The sequence below is a fragment of the Molossus molossus genome, unplaced genomic scaffold (assembly GCF_014108415.1).
Source record: "Molossus molossus isolate mMolMol1 unplaced genomic scaffold, mMolMol1.p scaffold_m16_p_5, whole genome shotgun sequence".
In the NCBI taxonomy this organism is placed as follows: domain Eukaryota; kingdom Metazoa; phylum Chordata; class Mammalia; order Chiroptera; family Molossidae; genus Molossus; species Molossus molossus.
The window spans coordinates 77,487,758-77,507,172 of record NW_023425388.1 but is presented as its reverse complement, the minus strand read 5'-3'; the positions used below and the strand labels follow the sequence as shown (position 1 = coordinate 77,507,172).

General features: G+C 40.1%; 1 pseudogene; it reads left to right on the top strand.

Moving 5' to 3' along the window:
- Window positions 1-531: 531 nt before the first annotated feature.
- On the top strand, window positions 532-17,493 carry LOC118616981 (annotated as a pseudogene).
- The last annotated feature ends 1,922 nt before the right edge of the window (window positions 17,494-19,415 follow it).

Genomic DNA, 19,415 nt, shown 5'->3' with positions numbered 1-19,415 from the left:
TATAGTGGGTGCAGGACTGTTCCCCAAGCTGAAGTGGGAGGGTCCACAGGACCCTGTGTGTGAGAGGGCAGGATGCTGGAGGTCAACAAGCAATGATACTTAAAAAAAATTTTTTTTTCTTGATTGATTTTAGAGAGAGGAAAGGAGAGAGAGAGAGAGAGAGAGAGAGAAACATCAATGAGAGAGAACATCAATTGGCTGCCTCCTGCATGATCCCCACCAGGGATTTGGCCCACAACCTGGTCATGCGCCCTGACTGGGAATGGAACTGGCGACCTCTTAGTGCATGGGTCAACCCTCAATCACTGAGCCACACCAGCCACGCAATCAGACAATGATACTTTTAATATAAGAGCCTGTGACCTGTGACAGGTATGAATGTTTCAAACTGTTTCAAACACTGCAGAAGGTCTGAGGATGATCAATGTGGAGATACGTTCTGTAGTTTGGTGATTAGAGGCCTGGGTGAGGGAGGAGAGCAGAAGGCAGGTTGGCAGGAGGAGGAGCTGGGCTGGAACAGGAAACTCAGCCATGAGTGCTCAGCACAGCGTCGTCATGGAAGGGCACAAAGGGAACGAGAGACAGCAGGAGACGGGCGGTGGAGGAAGGATGGGGACGGACAGAGGTGAATTGACTGTTAGTCAGAACTTTTTGAAGAAGGAAGTGTTCCAAAATGATCATTTTTGGACGTTTCCTGAGGGAAAGGAGTTTATGGATAAAAATGAAGGTGAAAGCTTGTTGTGGGGGTGGAGAGGCTGGTGCCGGCGGTTCTAGTAGGGAAAGAAATGGAGTCCTAATTACCTTAATTACAAGCAAAGAAGCTGGTTTATGCCACTAACGGAATGGAAATAAGAAATTTATTAGCAAAAATGAGAACTCCAGTGAGAAAAGGCAAAGATAATGGGGAGATTTCATTAATGCGTATAGATTAATGAATGGTTGGAGGACAATAACCATAAATATATTCATTTAATATCAGAATATTAGATGAAAGTGGAGTTTGGCAACCAAGAGTGAAATGCTTATAGGATAAACAAAAAGAATGGCATTTTATTTAAATTCCACAAGCGAGCATGTGGAAGAGGTTATGTTACAGAGTGTACTACTTTGACTAAACACGTTAAGAGGTCGAAGACAGGTTTGGATAAATTAAAGAGTAAAAATCTATCAGATTAATGAGGAAAGGCAGTTAAGATTTTCCTGTGTTTTCTAAAATTTGTATTTTATTTGATTTAAATGCTTAGAAAATACGGAAGGCCTTCCAGTGAAAACCTGCTCTCTTGAATCTGCCCCGTGTCTGCCCCGCCCTTGCCTGTCCCGACAGGTAATCCCAGTTATGGTTTCATGAGCATCTTCTCCCAATATTGTTTTAAAGTGCCTGAGTGGGCACGATGCCTGCACCACAGGGGCTTCCTTTAATCAGAGAGACGACTGAAACACACGTTCCTTTTGAAAACAATACAGTCATCGAAAAGACAATACATTAAGAAACGTGTAAACACCACAGCTGCTTAATTACAAGTTGCAGTGCTTGGTTTAGTCCCTCTGCACTCCCAGGTGTGGGGGCCTTCAACCGAGGGGTAGGAGCCTCCGCTGCTTCCACCACTGGGCACATAAGTGGAGAAGGAGGGCAGAGTAAGAGAGAACATAGGAGCTAGCTTGTGCACAGGTCCTGAGAGAATAAAAGCAAATTCTATCTTCGAGTTTTCCCAGAAGAAAGGTCTAAGATGTGAGGCAAGTTGGGAAATAAATTTGTGTGGTCTGTTGGGAGGCAGAGGAATTGACAGATGCTTCTTCGTCAGAACACCATCCACGATGGGAGGCACACCAGAGCCTAATCTCATGCTCTGACAAAGGCAAGGAGCACAGAACCTGCCTCCTCCATACACTTAAGCTCCAACCTTAAAAATCCAGGGGCAGCTGCATAGGTGGCCCTGTTCCCAGGGGGACTGTCCATTGTACATGAACTTGGGGTCAAGCATGAGGGAAACCACCTACCTTCCTTGGTGCTGCTGCCCCTGGTCAACCTCAAGTGTTATCCCCAATGGAAGGCAGGGAGTTTTGTTAGCTATCGTATCTTCAGCTCCTAGAAAAGTTCCTGGGACAGAGAAGATGTTCAATAAATATGTATATTAAGTGACTGAATATATTCACCCCCACAACTGTTAAGCAAATAGTAGCTTTTCATACACTCTCGCTTAAATGCGTCTTGCTTTATGTATTTGACAGTATGTCCTTGAGATCTTTCCTTATTGGGACCTAAAGCCCTTCACCCCCTTTTTCTTCTTGAGCTGTTATATTCCATTGTATGGATGTATCATAATTTATTCAACCAATCTCTTATTAATGGGCACTTAGTTTGCTCCCAAGTTTTTGCTATTATAAACATCACTGCAATGATTAATCGTGTGTGATTTTTGTATCTGTAGGATAAGTTCTCAGAAGGGCAACACCAGCCTTTAAGACGTCATGTCTTCTCCTACATGACAGAATTATTGATCAGATAGACCACTGATCTTCCCAGTATATTTCTCATGTTTTTCTTTTCTTTTAATCCTCACCCAAGGACATGTTTTCATTGATTTGAGAGACAGAAAGAGAGAGAGAGAAACATCAATTGGTTGCCTTCCACTTGTGCCCCTACAGAAGATTAAATCTGAAACCTACGAATGTGTCCTGACTGGGAATCCAACCCACAACCCTTTGGTGTACAGGATGCTGCCGATGAACCAAGATACCTGGCCAGGGCTCATGTACTTTTTAGTGGCCACTGGAGTTAGTAATGACAAGTGTCTTTGGCCTGCTTTAAAAAAAAAAAATGCAGAGATTTGCAGAGTAAGAAACATTAAGAAGTGCTGGAGGTCATGAAATTGACACATGAAGGCCAAGGTCATGCAGAAAGAGGATGCGGCAATCAAATCTAAAATCCCAGCTCTTGCGTGACCACTGCTTGTATCTCTAAGCAGGCTGTTTTCCCTGTGAGATATAAGTTTTAATTGTCACTGTTTAATAATTCACATCTGTGTTTTTCATATTTTTCTAAGGACATTTGAGTACCCAGGCCAATACATAATGCATTCTTTGCCCATCTCGCTTCAGCATAGCCTTTCATTTTCATCACAGCCTTAGGGCTTTGATCTTATTATTTTGGTCAGACTGTGACACTGGGGACATCAGGCTGAAATGACAGCACCCCACTTGGTTTATCTCAGTGTTGTTTCTTGCAGGCGAGGGCAAAGCCGAATCAGACATGGATGATGGTGCTAAAAGGAAACAGTCTCTGAATCCTGAACCCGGACACACATGGCCAGGCGTCATTCCACTGCCATGTTTCCATCCGAAATGTGAGATAATGAATGATACTTGCCCCACACCCTTTGCCTGTGTGGTGGTGAATATTAATGAGATAAGCTTCAAAATGCAGTTTGAGCTCTTCAGGTCTGAGGTCCTTGATAGAAATGGGTTATAGAATTAGTGAGATAAAGGAGCACATTCCAACCATGACCATTTTTTCATTACCGAGTACCAACTGCCCTAAGCCTCTGCTCCAATACAATGCCTGGGAACTTCCAGGACAGTGCATGTCTCTTTAATATTTTGCTTTATCTTTCCATGTACTAAATGCCTAGGACTGTGAGTAGTTTATTCAATCAGATACGCTTTAAATGTTCACTGAATTCTGACAGAGGCATCAGTCTTGGAAAGAGCCCTGGGCTGCTGGCCAGGAGGTGGGCTTTTCTCTGACCCCCCCCCCCCCCCCATGCCCTCTAGCAGCTCACTTCACCTGAGCCTCTGCTTCTTTCTCATTACGCGGGGTTGTGATGTCTAACTCGCGCATCGCATCTCGGTGGGTGAATGGGAAAGTGCAGTGAGGGAATGGATGTACATCTTGTTCAGTAGAATAAGGTCCATTAAAGATTCATGTGATCATTAATGTCTATTCAGGGTACTTTCTCAAATTGGAAAGAAAATGGAGATATCAGGAAACAATGTCCACTCACTCTAGGCCAGGACGTCCCCACCTCAGCTGAACCATACAGACCAATAACATATCTAAGTTTTCTACTGTGGTATGTCACAATCATATAGGCCTATATATGTGTCAAATATGTGTATAGATATATATAAAATATGCGCATATGGATATAAAATATAGAAATATTTATATTTCAATAACAACAACAACAAAATCTTTCTTTCCCTGGGCTCACATTAAACTGCCCTAGAGAGGAGTTGGAAGAGCCAGGACGTGTCAAAGGAGCCCAAGGCCAAACTCAGGGTCCTGCCAGTATGTGTTCCAGGCCCGGGAACTGCCCCATGCCTTTGGATGGCATTAGGAGTCTGGAGCAGATTCCATCCCAAGAGCTCTAAGAACTCAGTTGATTTTCCCCCTGATAGTGGACAGCCAAATGAGGACTAGAGGTGCCGGTACCTGTAGTGGTGATTAGAGTCTAGCAGGCAGTAAGAATTCACCAGTTTCTACTTAAACCTCTACTGGGCCAAGCAAAAGAGTGAAGCAGCCAAGATAAGTATGTGGTGTCATCATGTTTGGCACTTAGAACAGCAACTAATGGCCTCGTTTCAGGAATACGGTCAGGAGGGTGGGGACCGAGGCACAGTGGAGAGCATGACTCCACTTGGTCGGTTGCCACAGGTGGGAGTGAGGCTCCGTTTGTGGCATTCTCTGATTTCTAGTTGAGGTATACATTTGCACTTTATGCAAAATTCCCCTCATTTATGAATGTTGGTGTGTCTATACCCATACTCACATATACATGTTCAGATCATTACGTGAGATACATTCTCCCTGGGGGTCCTTGGACCCTCAGGCGGTGGAGAGGAGAGGGTAGCACCAGGTAGGAGGAAGAGATGATTATAACCTAGCACAGGAGCAACACTATCATGATCTCTCCTTCCAGAGCTCAGCCCCACCGCCAAAGTTGGGGTGGAAAGGCTTCTGCACCATGACATAAACATCTATCAATTCCTTAGGAACAGGCCGTTCAGGAAAACTACTTTAGAACTGTTTTATTTTTTATTAATTAGTTAATTTTTGTTACAGATATTTGTCCTCCCCCTCCCCCTACCCGCAGACACCCTCCTCCTGATCCCAGCCCCGCCCCAGCATTTTTGTCTATGTCCATTGGTTACACATACATGCATATAAGTTCTTTGGTTTATCTCATTCCTTCCCTCAGCACCTCTCCTCTGAGGTTTGTCAGTCTGAACTCTACTCTTTCCTGTGTCTCTGGGTCTATTTTGTTCATTATATTCTACATATAAGTGAGATCATGTGATATTTGTCTTTCTCTATTTGGCTTGTTTCGCTTAGGATAATACTCTCCACGTCCCTCCATGACGTCTCCAAGGATAAGAGATCTTTCTTTCTTACAACTGCGTAGTACTCCATTGTGTATATGTACCACAGCTTTTTTATCTATTTGTCTACTGATGGATACTTGGGCTGTTTCCAAATCTTAGCTATTGTAAATAGTGCTGCTATGAATATAGGGGTACATATATTCTTTCTGATTGATGTTTCAGGCTTCTTAAGATATATTCCTAGAAATGGGATCACTGGGTCAGATGGCAGATTAATTTTATGAGGAAACACCGTATTGTTTTCCATAGTGGGTGCACCAGTCTGCATTCCCATTAGCAGTGAATTAGAGTCCTCTTTTCTCCACACCCTCATCAGCAATTGTTTGATGATTTGTTGATGGCGGCCATTCTGGTAGATGTGAGGGGATACCTCACAGTCATGTTAATTTGCATCTCTCTGATGGTTAGTGACATAGAGCATTTTTTCATATGTCTCTTGGCCATTTGTATGTCCTGTTTGGAGAGGTGTCTGTTTAGGTCCTGTGCCCATTTTTTAAATTGGGTTCTTTGTCTTTCTTTTGTTGAGTTGCATGAGCACTCTATATATTTTAGAAATTAACCCCTTATCTGATATATCATTGGAAATTATGCTCTCCCATATAGTGGGTTCTCTTTCCATGTATTAATTTTTTCCTTCGTTTCTCTTGCCTTAGGTGTTGTATAAGTGAAAATTCTGCTGCGTGAGATGTCTGAAATTTTGTTGCTTACATTTCCTTCTAGGATTTTTATGGATTTGTGAGTCACGTTTAAACCTTTTATTCATTTTGAGTTTATTCTTGTGTATGATGTAAATTGATGTTGTAGTTTTATTTTTTTGCATGTAGCTGTCCAATTTTCCCACATCATTTATTAAAGAGGCTGTCTTTACTCCACTGTATGCTCTTGCCACCTTTGTCAAATATTAATTAAGTATAATGACTTGGGTCAATTTCCGGGTTCTCTGTTCTGTTTCATTGATCAATATGCTTGTTCATGTGCCAGTACCAGGCTGTTTTGATTACTGTGGCTTTGTAGTATACTCTGATATCCAATATTGTAATCCCTCCTACTTTGTACTTCTTTTTCAAGATTGCTGTGGCTATACAGGGTCTTTTTTGGTTTTATATAAACTTTTGGAGTATTTGTTCTTGTTCTGTGAAATATGTCATTGGTATTTTGATGGGGACTGCATTGAATCTATAGATTGCTTTGGGTAATAGGGGCATTTTAATGATTCTTCCAATCCATGAATAAGATATATTCTTCCACTTTTTAATATTTTCCTTTATTTCTTTCTTCAGTGTCCTGTAGTTTTCTGTCAATAAGTCCTTTATTTCTTGGTTAAGTTTATTGCTAGGTATCTTAATTTTTTGCCACAATGGTAGAGGGATTGTTGTTGTTGTTTTTTTAGTTTCTCTTTTTGTGAGTTTATTATTGGTGTATGAGAATGCAGTTGATTTCTTGACGTTAATTTTGTATCTTGCTACTTTGTCAAATTCATTTATTAAATCTAGTAGATTATTGATGGAGTCTTTAGGGTTTTCTATGTACAATATCATGTCATCTGCAAATAATGACAGTTTCACTTCCTCCTTTCCAATTTGTATCCCTTTTATTTATTTATGTTTTTTATGTCTAATTGCTGTGGCAAAGACTTCCAGTACTATCTTAAATAAGAGTGTTGAAAGTGAGCACCCCTGTGTTGTTCCTGTTTTCAAGAGAAATGCTTTTTGTTTTTGCCCACTGAGTATGATGTAGGCTGTAGGTCTCTCATATATGGCCTTTATCATGTTGAGATATAATTCCTCTATTCCCACTTTGCTGAGCATTTTTATCAGAAATGGATGCTGAATTTTGTGGAATGTTTTTTCAGCATCGATTGATATGATCATATTGTTTTTATCTTTCATTTTGTTTATGTGATATATCACATTTATTGATTTGCGAATATTGTACCAGCCTTGCATCCCTGGGATAAATTCCACTTGGTCATGATGAATAATTTTTTAATGTATTGGTGGATCCGACTTGCTAATATATTGTTAAGGATTTTGACATCCATATTCATCCGGGACATCAGTTTTCTTTCTTTGTAGTGTACTTATCTGGTTTTGGAATTAGGATTATGCTAACCTCATAAAATTAATTTAGAAGTCTTCCTTTTTCTTGAATTTTTTGTAATAGTTTGAGGAGAATGGGTGTTAGTTCTTCTTTGAATGGTCACTAAAACTTTCCTGTGAAGCCATCCGAGCCCAGACTTTTGTTTGCGGAGAATTTCTTGATTACATCTTCAATTTCCTTAGTTGCTATTGATTTGTTCAAGTTTTCTATCCCTTCCCAGTTAAGTTTTGGGACACTGTGTGATTCTAGAAATTTGTCCATTTCATCTACATTGTCCAATTTGTTGGCATATAATAATTGTTCATAGTATATTTTAAGGATTTTTTGTATTTTTGTGATGTTAGTTGTTACTTCTCTTTCCTTTCTGATTTTGTTTATGTCGGTCCTTTCTCTTTGTTTCTTGGTGAGTCTAGCTAAGGGTCCATCAATCTTATTTATATTTTCAAAGAACCAGCTCTTTGTTTCATTGATCTTTTGAATTGTTTTTTTAGTCTCTAAGTCCTTTATTTCTGCTCTGACCTTTACTATTTCTTTCTTTCTACTTGCTCTGTGGTTTTCTTTTTGTTTGCTTTATAGTTATTTACTTTAGATAGTCAATTAGAAATTTTTCTTGCTTCTTGAGGTAGGCCTGTAGTGCTATGAACTTCCCTCTCAGAACTGCTTTCATTGCATCCCATAGATTTTGTGTTGTTGTGTTTTCATTTTCATTGGTTTCCAGGAAGTTTTTAATTTCTTCCTTGATCTCCTCGGTAACCCATTCATTGTTTAATAACATGCTATTTAGCCTCCATGTGTTCAAATGTCTTTGCCTATTTTTGTTGTAATTGAGTTCTAGTTTCATGCCATTGTGATCTGAGAAGATGCTTCATATGATGTCTATCTTCTTGAACTTGTAGAGACTCAGTTTGTGTTCTAACATGTGGTCTATCTTTGAGAATGTCTCATGTGCACTTGGGAAGAATGTACATTCTGCAGTTTTGGGGTATAATCTCTGCAGATGTCTATTAAATCCATTTGATCTAGTGCATCATTTAGAGCCTCTGTTTCCTTGTTAATTTTTTTCTAGAGGATCTATCCAGTAATGTTAATGGGATGTTGAAGTCCCCTGCTGTGATTGTATTGCTATCATTTTCTCCTTTGAAGTCCTCCAGAAGTTTTAAAATACATTTTGGTGCTTTTATATTGGGTGCATATATGTTTATTAAGCTTATATCTTCCTGTTGGATAAATCCTTTTAATATTATGTAGTGGCCTCCTTTGTGTCTAGTTATGGCTTTCATTTTGCAGTCTATTTTATCAGATCTGATTATTGCTACCCCAGCTCTTTTTTCCTTTCCATTTGCTTGGAAGATTTTTTTCCCATCCCTTCATCTTCAACTTATATGAGTCTTTTGTTGTGAGGTGGGTCTCTTGTAAACAACCCTATATATGAGTCGTGCTTTCTTATCCAATCAGCTACTCTGTGTCTTTTTTTTTAAATCCTCATTTGAGGACATTTGTGCATTTATCATCAGATAGAGTGGGAGGGAAAGAGGGGGGAAGGGAGAGAGGGAAACATCAACATGAGAGAGACACATTGAGTGGTTGCCACCCACATGACCCCAACCAGGGCTGGGGACAAACTGCTACCAAGGTACATGCCCTTAGTGGGAACTGAACCTGGGACTCTCTGTTCCATAGACCGATGCTCTAACTGCTGAGCCAAAGTGGCCAGGGCTACTCTGTGTCTTTTGATCAGAGCATTAGTCCATTTACATTTAAGGCTATTATTGACATGTGCTTATTTATTGCCATTTTTGTATATTGTGGTTATATTTTTCTTCCTGTTTCTTCTGAGAATTACAGCAGTCCTTTTAACATTTCTTGCAGTGCTGGTTTTGTGCTAATATATTCCCTTAGCTTTTTTTTTTTTTTATCTGGGAAGCTCTTTATTTCACCTTCTATTTTGAATGATAGCCTCGCTGGATAGAGTAGTTTTGGATTCAGAACCTTGTTTTTTGTTACCTTGATTACTTCATGTCATTCCCTTACTGGCCTGTAGTGTTTCTGTTGATAAGTCAGCTGACAGTCTTATGAAGTTTCTTTTGTAGGTAACCTGTTGCTTATTTCTTGCTGCCTTTAGGATTCTCTCTTTGTCTTTAATTTTTGGCATTTTAATTATTATGTGTCTTTGTAGGGGCCTCTTTGGGTTCTTCTTACTTGGAGCTCTCTGTGCTTCTTGAATTTGTATGCCTTTTTCCTTCACCAAGTTAGGGAAATTTTCTGTCACTATTCTTCAAATATATTCTCTAACCCTTGCTCATTTTCTTCTTCTTCTGGAACTCCTATGATGCGATTGTTGTTATGTTTCATATTGTCCCACAGTTCTCTTAAATTGTCTTCTGTGTTTACATTGTTTTTTCATTTTGGTTCTCTGATTGGGTAATTTTTTCTACACTGTTTTCTACACTTTTTTCTTCACTGATCCGATCCTTGGCTTCCTCTACTCTGCTGGTTATTCCTTCCAATGTGTTCTTTATTTCTGCTATGTCATTCTTCATTTCCACTTGATGGTTTTTCTTTTCCAATTGGTTGATTTTCAATATTTCTATATCTTCACTAATGCTGTTGAGCTCTTTACTCATGCTGTTGAGCTTCCCCATTATCATTACTCTAAACTCTACCTCTGATAACTTGTTTAATTGCATTTCATTTATCTCTTTTTCTATAAAATTATCTTGTTCTTTCATTTGGTATTTGTTTTTGTTTCACCTGTTGGTTGTCTAGGTGGGATTGTGCCAAATTTTCCCTGTGGGTGTTGGTGGTCTGCTGATTTTGGCTCCTTCTGCTGGGTTTGGATGAGTGTGGGAGGACCCATGTTAAACACCACTGTCAAGTCTTACCTTCCTGTGTAGATAGGCAGGCCAATCAAAGTTTCAAGTATCTTCTAGCTTTTGCCTGTTAGCTATTAGTTTCAGGTCTAGAACTGTTTATTTTAGATTTCTCATTATTTGTCAATGATCATGCATCTCCCATCATAAGGGAGTTAATATGTGGACAATGGAACTATGCTTTGAAAGCTATGTGAGTTTCTAACATAAACTGTATGAGTCATAATAAAAAACACTGGCTACTTTCTTTTTTGTGTGTGTTTTTTTTTTTTTTTTTTAGCTTATCAACAACAGAAATTTATTTCTCACCATTCTGGAAACTGCTGGTCCAAGATCAGGGTTCCAACAGGTCAAATGAGGGCTCTCTTTCAAGTTGTGGGCTTTTTCTTATATCCTCAGATGGTAGAAAGTATAAGGCAGCTCTCTGGGCCCTCTCTCTGGGCCCTCTCTCTCTCCCCCTCTTTTTTCTTTTTATTGAATTTATTGGGGTGACATTGGTTGACAAAATTATACAAGTTTCAGGTGTACAATCTACAACACATCATCTGTACACTGTATTGGGTGTTCACCACTCCAAGTCAAGTTTCCATCCATCACCATTTATTCTCCCTATAGCTTCCTCCACCTTCTCCCAAACTCTGCTACCCCAGCTATCACAACACTGTTGTCAGTGTCCATGTGTTTTTTCTCTCTTTTTTTCTTTTTTGCTCAATCCCTCCATCCCTCAACCAACCCCACCCCAACAGCTGTCAGCCTGTTCTCTACCCATGAGTCTGTCTCTATTTTGCTTGTTAGTTCATTATATGAAATAATATGGTCTTTGTTCATCTCTGATTGGCTTATACTCTCTAGGTTCATTTATACTGTCCCAAAGGGTAAGATTTTCTTCTTTTTTTATGACCAAATAGTATTCCATTTTGTAAATGTACCACTGCTTTTTTTCACTCATCTAATGATGGGCACTTGTGCTGCTTCCAAATATTGGCTATTGTATATTATGCTGCAATGAATATAGGAGTGCATACATTCTTTTGAATTAGTGTTCCAGGTTTCTTCAGATAAATTCTCAGAAGTGAAATCAGGGTCATAGGCAGTTAATTTTTAAATATTGGAGGGAACTCCATAATGTTTCCCACAGTGGCTGCACCAGTCTTCATTCCTACCAATAGTGCATGAGGGTTCCCTTTTCTCCACATCCTCACCAACACTTGTTGTTTGTTGATTTATTGATTATAGCCATTCTGACAGCTCTTAGGTGATATCTCATTGTAGTTTTAATTTGCATTTTTCTGAAGGTTAGTGACATCGAACATCTTTTCATATGTCTATTGGCCATCTGTATGTCCTCTTTGGAGAAGTGTCTATTCAGGTCCTTTGCCCATCATTTAATTAGATTGTTTTGTTGGTGTTGATTTTATAAATATTGGTTATTAACCCATTATCAGATGTATTATTGGTGAGTATTTTCTCCCTTTCAGAGAGCTGTCTTTTTATTTTGTTGATGGTTTCCTTTGCTGTGAAAAAATTCTTTAGTTTGATGTAGTCCTATTTGTTTATTTTATTTTTTCTTTTGTTTTCCTTGCCTGAGGAGACATATCAGAACAAACAAACAAAAATTGCTATGAGAAATGTCCAAAATTTTACTGCCTGTGTTTTCTTCTAGGATTTGTATGGTTTTGAGCTTAATATTTAAGTCTTTAATCTATTTTGAGTTTATTCTTATATATGGTGGAAGAAGGTGGTCTAGTTTCATTTTTGTACATGTCTGTCTAATATTCTCAACACCATTTATTGAAGAGGATGTATTTATCTGATTGTTCTTGCCTCCTTTGTCAAATATTGTTTGACTGTACAGATGTGGGTTTATTTCTGGGCTCTCTCTTCTGTTCTACTAATCTCTATGTCTGTTTTTATTCCAGGACCATGCTGTTTTACTTACTATGGCCTTGTAGTATAATTTGATATCAAGTAGTGTGATTCCTCCAACTTTTTTCTTTCTCAAGACCGCTATTGCTATTCAGGATCTTCTTGATCCTGAATATAAATTTTTGAAACATTTGTTCTAGTTCTGTGAAAAATACCATTGGTATCTTGATAGGAATTGTGTGGAATCTATAGATTGCTTTGGGTAGTGTGTACATTTTAATGATGTTAATTTTTTCTATCCTTGAACATGGTACCTGCTTTCATGTATTTGTATCTTCTTCAATTTTTTTCATCAGTGTCTTGTAATTTTTCTAGTATAGGTCTTTTACATCCTTGGTTAAATTTATTCCTAGGTATTTTTTTTTTGAAGCAATTTTGAATGGGATTTTTTTAGTTTCCCTTTCTGGTAGTCCATTTTTGGTGTATAGAAATGCAACTGATTTCTGCATATTTATTTTGTATCCAAAATAACTGAATTCATTGATCAGTTTTAGTAGTTTTTTGGTGGGACTTTTAGGGTTTTTTTTTATATACAGTATCATGTCATCAGCAAATAATGACAGTTTTACTTCTTCCTTTCCAATTTGGATACCTTTTCTTTCTTCTTTTCTGATTGCTGTGGCTAGGACTTTCAGTACTATGTTGAATAAGAGTAGTAAAAGTGGACATCTCTGTCATGTTCCTGATCTTACAGGAAACATTGTTAGTTTTTGCCCATTGAGTGTGATGTTGGCTGTGGGTTTGTCATATATGGCCTTTATTACATTGATATATGTTTTCTCTATTCCCACTGTGCTGAGAGTTTTTATCACAGATGGGTGCTTAATTCTATCAAATGCTTTTTCTACATCTATTGATATGATCATGAGGTTTTTATCCTTCATTTTGTTTATGTGGTCTATCATGCTTATTGATTTGCAGATTGTACCAACCTTGCATCCCCTGAATAAAACCCACTCGATCATGGTGTACTCGGCTACTTCTTTCTAATAAGGGGAAAAGCAACAGGCTGCCAATCATCATCTTTGCACTTGTAAAATGGTAGTGCTGAAATATAATAGCTAAGCAATAGTCCACCTACAAGGTGATTCTGGGAACTGGTTTGTTCCAGCATTGAAAGATGATTCATTGTTTTGCTTCCCTAAAATTTTCCAAATGCTAAGCAACTGACAAAAACATGTCTGTCAGGACACAGACTACAATTATGAATTTGGAGAAGGTACTTCTGTTCAGTTAATTATTTCAGTTTTCTCACCCGTGAAAGAGGATAGCCAAAGAACACCTTTTCAATACATGATGGAAACCAAAAGTTTGATTCTTTCCTTTTCTCTCACTGTGAAGCCTGTATGCAGAAATTGGCCACATCTAATTTGCTCACAAGGGTTTTTATTTTGATGGTGAAATCATAGGACTCAGGGGCTAAGGCCTACACCCTGAGGGAAGGAGGAGGGTGGCCAGTGGCCAGTGGCAGCGAGAATCAACACATGTGGCGCACCCAATAGATGCAGTCATGTACAATATCCCATTTAATACTAACACCATCCCAAAGGGAGGAACCATTACCACACGGTTACAATGGAGTGAGTTTTCTTTTTGAAGGTTTATTCCAATTATAAATCAAAGTAGAAAATGAAAGTGTTACACAGGAAATGAGGGAAGAATTAAATGAAAGGAAAATTGGAAGCTACAGTCTTCTCCCTTGCCTTTAACTTATCTGATTAATCCTTCTTAGATTCTGGTCCTGAGGACTCTGACTGGTTCTTAGGGGCAAGCCTTTCCAATCCTTGGTCTTTTCCCAGCGTATGTTTCTGAATGATCTTACGTACTGCATGCTTGAGGTATAGCCTCCAATCTCTAGCCCCAATTGTGTCCTACATTCCAGAACCATGTCAGCCTGGCTGGCTCCCAGCTTGCCACCTGTACACATACATGAGTGGAGCTGTACTGCTCATGGTCAGTGGGTATGTGTTGGGTCAGAGTCACTTCAGTTCCCTTCAGAATTCCAGTGAGATTAGAACTAAATAACATCTGCCTAAACCAAGAGATCAGAAATCTGACCAAAAGGGGCACTTTTGAATCAGTGACACACACCCTGAAAATAATGGGGTTTGCTGAATAATTTCTAGGGCCATGCAGTTTTTGGGTATCCAGGGTTGTGGATCTCTGCTAACATATGGTTGCTGCAGTGGGGATTCCATTCAGTATCCCTACCTCCATCCTATTTCCTTACCAGTCTCAGATCCTGGGAAGACCAGATGTTATTCTCATTTTGCACAACCTGGCTTCTTTACCTAGTTTAGCACTTGGTATTATATCAACTCTGCTCTGATCCCTGGTTGGCTGCCCCTGGACTGAAACTGCAGGATTGCTACTTTCCGATTCCAAGTTGGACTAAATCATGACATCCCTGGGCAGACTTCGTCTTTGCCATATTGGCCCTGTAAAGCTTGGTCCATTTTCTTACGTTCTATTTTAGTTTCTGGTCAGGTTTCTCCACCATCTCCCAATACAAAATATCCCATATCAAATCTTGACTGCCAGTATTTGTGGCTATTTGAGTGTATCCACATGGATGTTTTGAACATATTTCAAATTCAACAATCTTTAAAGCAAGAAGCGTCTCTCTCTAGACCCTGAATCTCATTCCTTCCCTCTGTGTGTTAAGTAAGATGGGTGAATGGCAGCAGGCTTCGGATAGTGTAGTTGTCATTTACAGCTGCCAACGCTTGCTTGCTTTTTCTCCAGAGACCTCTCTGGAAAGTCACGACTGTCGTCCTCCCCCTCCCCTCCCCAGCGCTCTCTGTCCCTTCTGTGGGCAAGAATTTCTAGCTTTGCTTCTAACTCATGACTTTGGTCAGTTTTTTTCTTCAAAGTTAATACATATATTAACTTTCTTGCAAAATAGTAGCTGTTCGATAAAGAATCATTACAATTTTTTAAATGATTATATATATATCAATCAAGTTATAGTGTAATATATACATATAACTTGATTTACTGTTGTGCTACTACATCATATCATATATTTTTGCTTTTCTCGGATTGAAGGTTTTATAGAACAGTAAGTTTAAATCCCGAATCTACTATTATGTGGCCTTGGGCATGTTACTGAGCACTTCTGGGTTTCAGTTTCATATCTGTAAAATAGAAAGAATACCTTCCCAAATCACAGCAACATAAAGTGTGATAATATAGATAAAATGCCTAGCACAGTGCCTGACACACACAGTAATAATGATCATTACCATTGTCTGTGTGCCTTTGCTCATGTTGGTCCCTCTTCTTAAAATGCTGCTGGTCCTCTTTCCCATTTTGCAAAGTTCTAGGAGACCTGGTTGAAATACCCTTTCCTCTCGCTGGACTCATGTTTCCTCAACTGCGCTCCACTGCATCCAGGCCTATTACTATACTTTATTGTTTTCTGCATATTTGATTTAACACTTTAAAAAAAAATACTTTTTCTTTATTGATTTTTAGAGAGAAAGGAAGGGAGAGGGAGAGAGAGATAGAAACATTAATGAGAGAGAACATCGATTGGCAGCCTCCTGCATGCCCCTCACTGGGGATTAGGCCCACCACCTGGGCATGTGCTCTGACTGGGAATCAAGCCAGCAACCTCTTGGTGCATGGGTTGACGCTCAACCACTGAGCCACACCGGCTGAGATTGATTTACCACCTTTGCTGCTTGACTCTATCCTTACATTCAAAACACTTCATTTTGACATGAGAAAATTGGTGTCTGAGGTATGGGACAATGACTCAGCACAGGGATCCTGGTGGCTGTCCCTTCAGCCCTCTCCCCAGACCCTTCTAATGTGACTTTAGACTGCTCTTCCCTCCCTCCACTGGAACCCAGGGAAATGCTTCCAGACTGCACACTTCCATTTGGAGGACAAATAATATCCACACCTTCAACACTTATCTTTCCAATTTTAGATGATGTTGGAGAAATTCCAATAAAGCACTTTCCAAAGTATGTTGCAAACTTACATGCAAGTAGTGGGTTTACTGAAGAATTTGAGACCCTGAAGGAGTTTTACCAGATGATCATAGTAGGATTAAAGTTGCTGGAAAAGATGGCACACTGACCGATTGCAGCCATGCCGATCATGTTGATGGTTCCAACTGTCCAAAAGCTACCTTGCTTCCCAAGGCCCACTGAAATCCACAGCCCAGATTTCTGGAGAATGATATGAGAGCATAATGTGGAAGTCATCATCATGATCACAAACCTCGTGAATAAGGAAGGAGAAAATGTGACCAGTGCAGGCCTGCCGATGGCAGTGAAGAGTAGAACTTCCTGGTCACTCGGAAGAGTGTTTAAATGCTTGCCTATTATACCATGAGGAATTTTACTCTAAGAAACACAAAGATAAAAAAGGGCTCCAAGAAAGGAAGACCCAGGGGGTATGTGGAATCACTACTTGCCATGGCCTGACAGGGGAGCCAGAGCGCTCGCTGCCAGTGCTGACCTGCGTGAGAAAGCCGACCCTCGCCAAGTGCCACGTGGTGGGACCTGCGCTGTCCACTGCAGGGCTGAAGTTGGAAGAACAGGCACGTGTATTGTGCTGGACAGCATGTTGCAGCAAATTCAACATGAAGGTCAACATTTTTGGCGTCTTGAAACACATCTGTTTGCAATGAAACTATTTGGTGCAAACTGAGACACAGTATGTCTTCATTCATGATGCGCTGGTGGAGGCCGTAGTTAGTAAAGAGACTGAGGTGCCAGGCAGTTATATTCACGCTTATGTCAGTGAGCTTCTCATTCCTGGACCCACAGGCAAAACAGCGCTAGAGAAACAATTCAAGCTCCCGGTCAAACGGACAGCAGGGAACCGTTCTATGGCCCTCAAGCAATGCAGCAGGGAAAAGAACAGACCTTCTTCCATCACCCCCGTGGAAAGATCAAGGGTTGGCATTTCGTTCCTGCATGGGGAAGACTACATCAATGCCTCTTATGTCATGTATGATTATGTACTTGAAGTGAGACATTTTCAGTGTCTTGAATGGCCAAATCCAGCAAGCCCTATTAGTAAGACTTCTGAACTTCTAAGTATTATAAAAAAAAAGCTGCCAGCAGGGATGGGCCCGCAGTCATTCACGATGACCACAGAGGAGTGTCAGCAGGGACTCTGTGCTCTGACGACCCTTATGCACCAGCTAGTAAAAGAACATGCCATGGATGTTTACCCGGGTAGCCAAGATGATTGATTGGATGAGGCCAGGAGTCTTTGCTGACATCAAGCAGTATCTATTTCTCTACAAAGCGATCCTCAGCCTTGTGATCACGAGGCAGGAAGAGAATCTGTCCACCTCTGGACAGTCATAGCGTAGCAGTGACTGAAGGAAGTATACCAGAGAGCTTGGAGTCTCTAGTTCAACTCAGAGAGGGGAGAGGGACGCCCATATCTGAGCCTTGGTTCCTCTTTCTAAGATTAGACTGGAAATGAGTTCAGCTTTTATCTGTTTTTTGTTTCTTTTTTCCTGTCACCTCAGAGTAACTTTCATGACATAGGACTGTGCTGCCAAATTTATATCATTAACAATGTGTGCCTTTTTATAAACCTTCTTGTAATTCACTTATTGTGTTTACACTAAAATGATTGAATTTTACAGTGTTTCTAAGAACAGAATTGTGAGCTTTTTGGTATTGATTGCAACAGAAAATTTCAATTTATAAAGATTAGGAATTCCCGCCCTGGCCGGTTTGGCTCAGCGGTTAGAGCGTCGGCCTGCGGTCCTGAGAGACCCGGGTTCGGATCCCACTAAGGGCATGTACCTCGGTTGCAGTTTGTCCCCGGCTCTGGTCAGTCATGCGGGTGGCAGCCACTCGATGTGTTCCTTTCACATCGATGTTTCTCTCTCTCTGTTCCTCTCTCTCCCTCCCACTCTACCTGAACAAAAAATGTCCTTGGGTCAGGATAAAAAAAAAAAAAAAAAGATTAGGAATTCCCAGCTACAGAAAATATGTTTTCTTTAATGTCCAATTTTTAGCTGTATTTGTAGCACTTTGTGCAGGTTTGCTGGAAATAGGACTTTTAATACAGTTGACTATAAAAAAATGCTATTCTCTATGATATTCAACACTTCACAACTGCAGTATTCACCTAAAGCAGGAACCAATCTGATACTTTCTGTAAACACCGCTTGAGTGTCTCCATGGACCAAATTTATATTTATAATTGTGTATTTTTATATTTTACTACTGGGTCAGTTTTCTAGTTCTATGTAATTGTTTAGTTTCATGATATTGTTCATTGTCTGGTCTTACTCTGTAAGTCTCCTGACAGTGTTTCATGTTTCAGCACATGATTTTAACTTTTATGGAAAACAGAAATAGTTCTTTTTAAATGTGTTTTTTAAAATTAATTAATTTTTGTTACAGATGTTTCTCCTTCCCCCAGACACTCTCCTTTCGATCCCCCCACCCCAGCATTGTTGTCTATGTCCATTGGTGACACATACATGCACAGAAGTTCTTTGGTTTATCTCATCCCTCCCCCTGTCCCCCACTGAGGTTTGTCAGTCTGAACCATACTCCTTTCTATGTCTCTGGGTCTATTTTGTTTATCAGCTTATTTTGTTCATCATATTCCACACGTAAGTGAGATCATGTGGTAAGAAATTTTTTAAAAAATTTTTTTCTTTATCGATTTCTAGTGAGAGAGGAAGGGAGAGAGAGATAGAAACAGTGATAAGAAAGAACATTGATTGGCTGCCTCCTGCATGCCCCCCACTGGGGATTGGACCCACAACCTGGGCATGTGCCCTGACTTGGAATCGAATTGGCAACTTCTTGGTACATGGGTCACTCAACCACTGAGCCACATCAGCTGGGTGAAATACTTTCATTTTAAAAGATGTTTTTATGGCCCTGGCCGGTTTGGCTCAGCGGTTGGAGCGTCGGCCTGCGGTCCTGAGAGACCCGGGTTCGGTTCCCGCTAAGGGCATGTACCTCGGTTGCAGTTTGTCCCCGGCCCTGGTCGGTCGTGCGGGTGGCAGCCACTCGATGTGTTCCTTTCGCATCGATGTTTCTCTCTCTCTCTCTCTGTTCCCGTCTCTCCTTCCCACTCTACCTGAACAAAAAAAAATGGGAAAATGTCCTCGGGTGAGGATTAAAAAAAAAAAAAAAA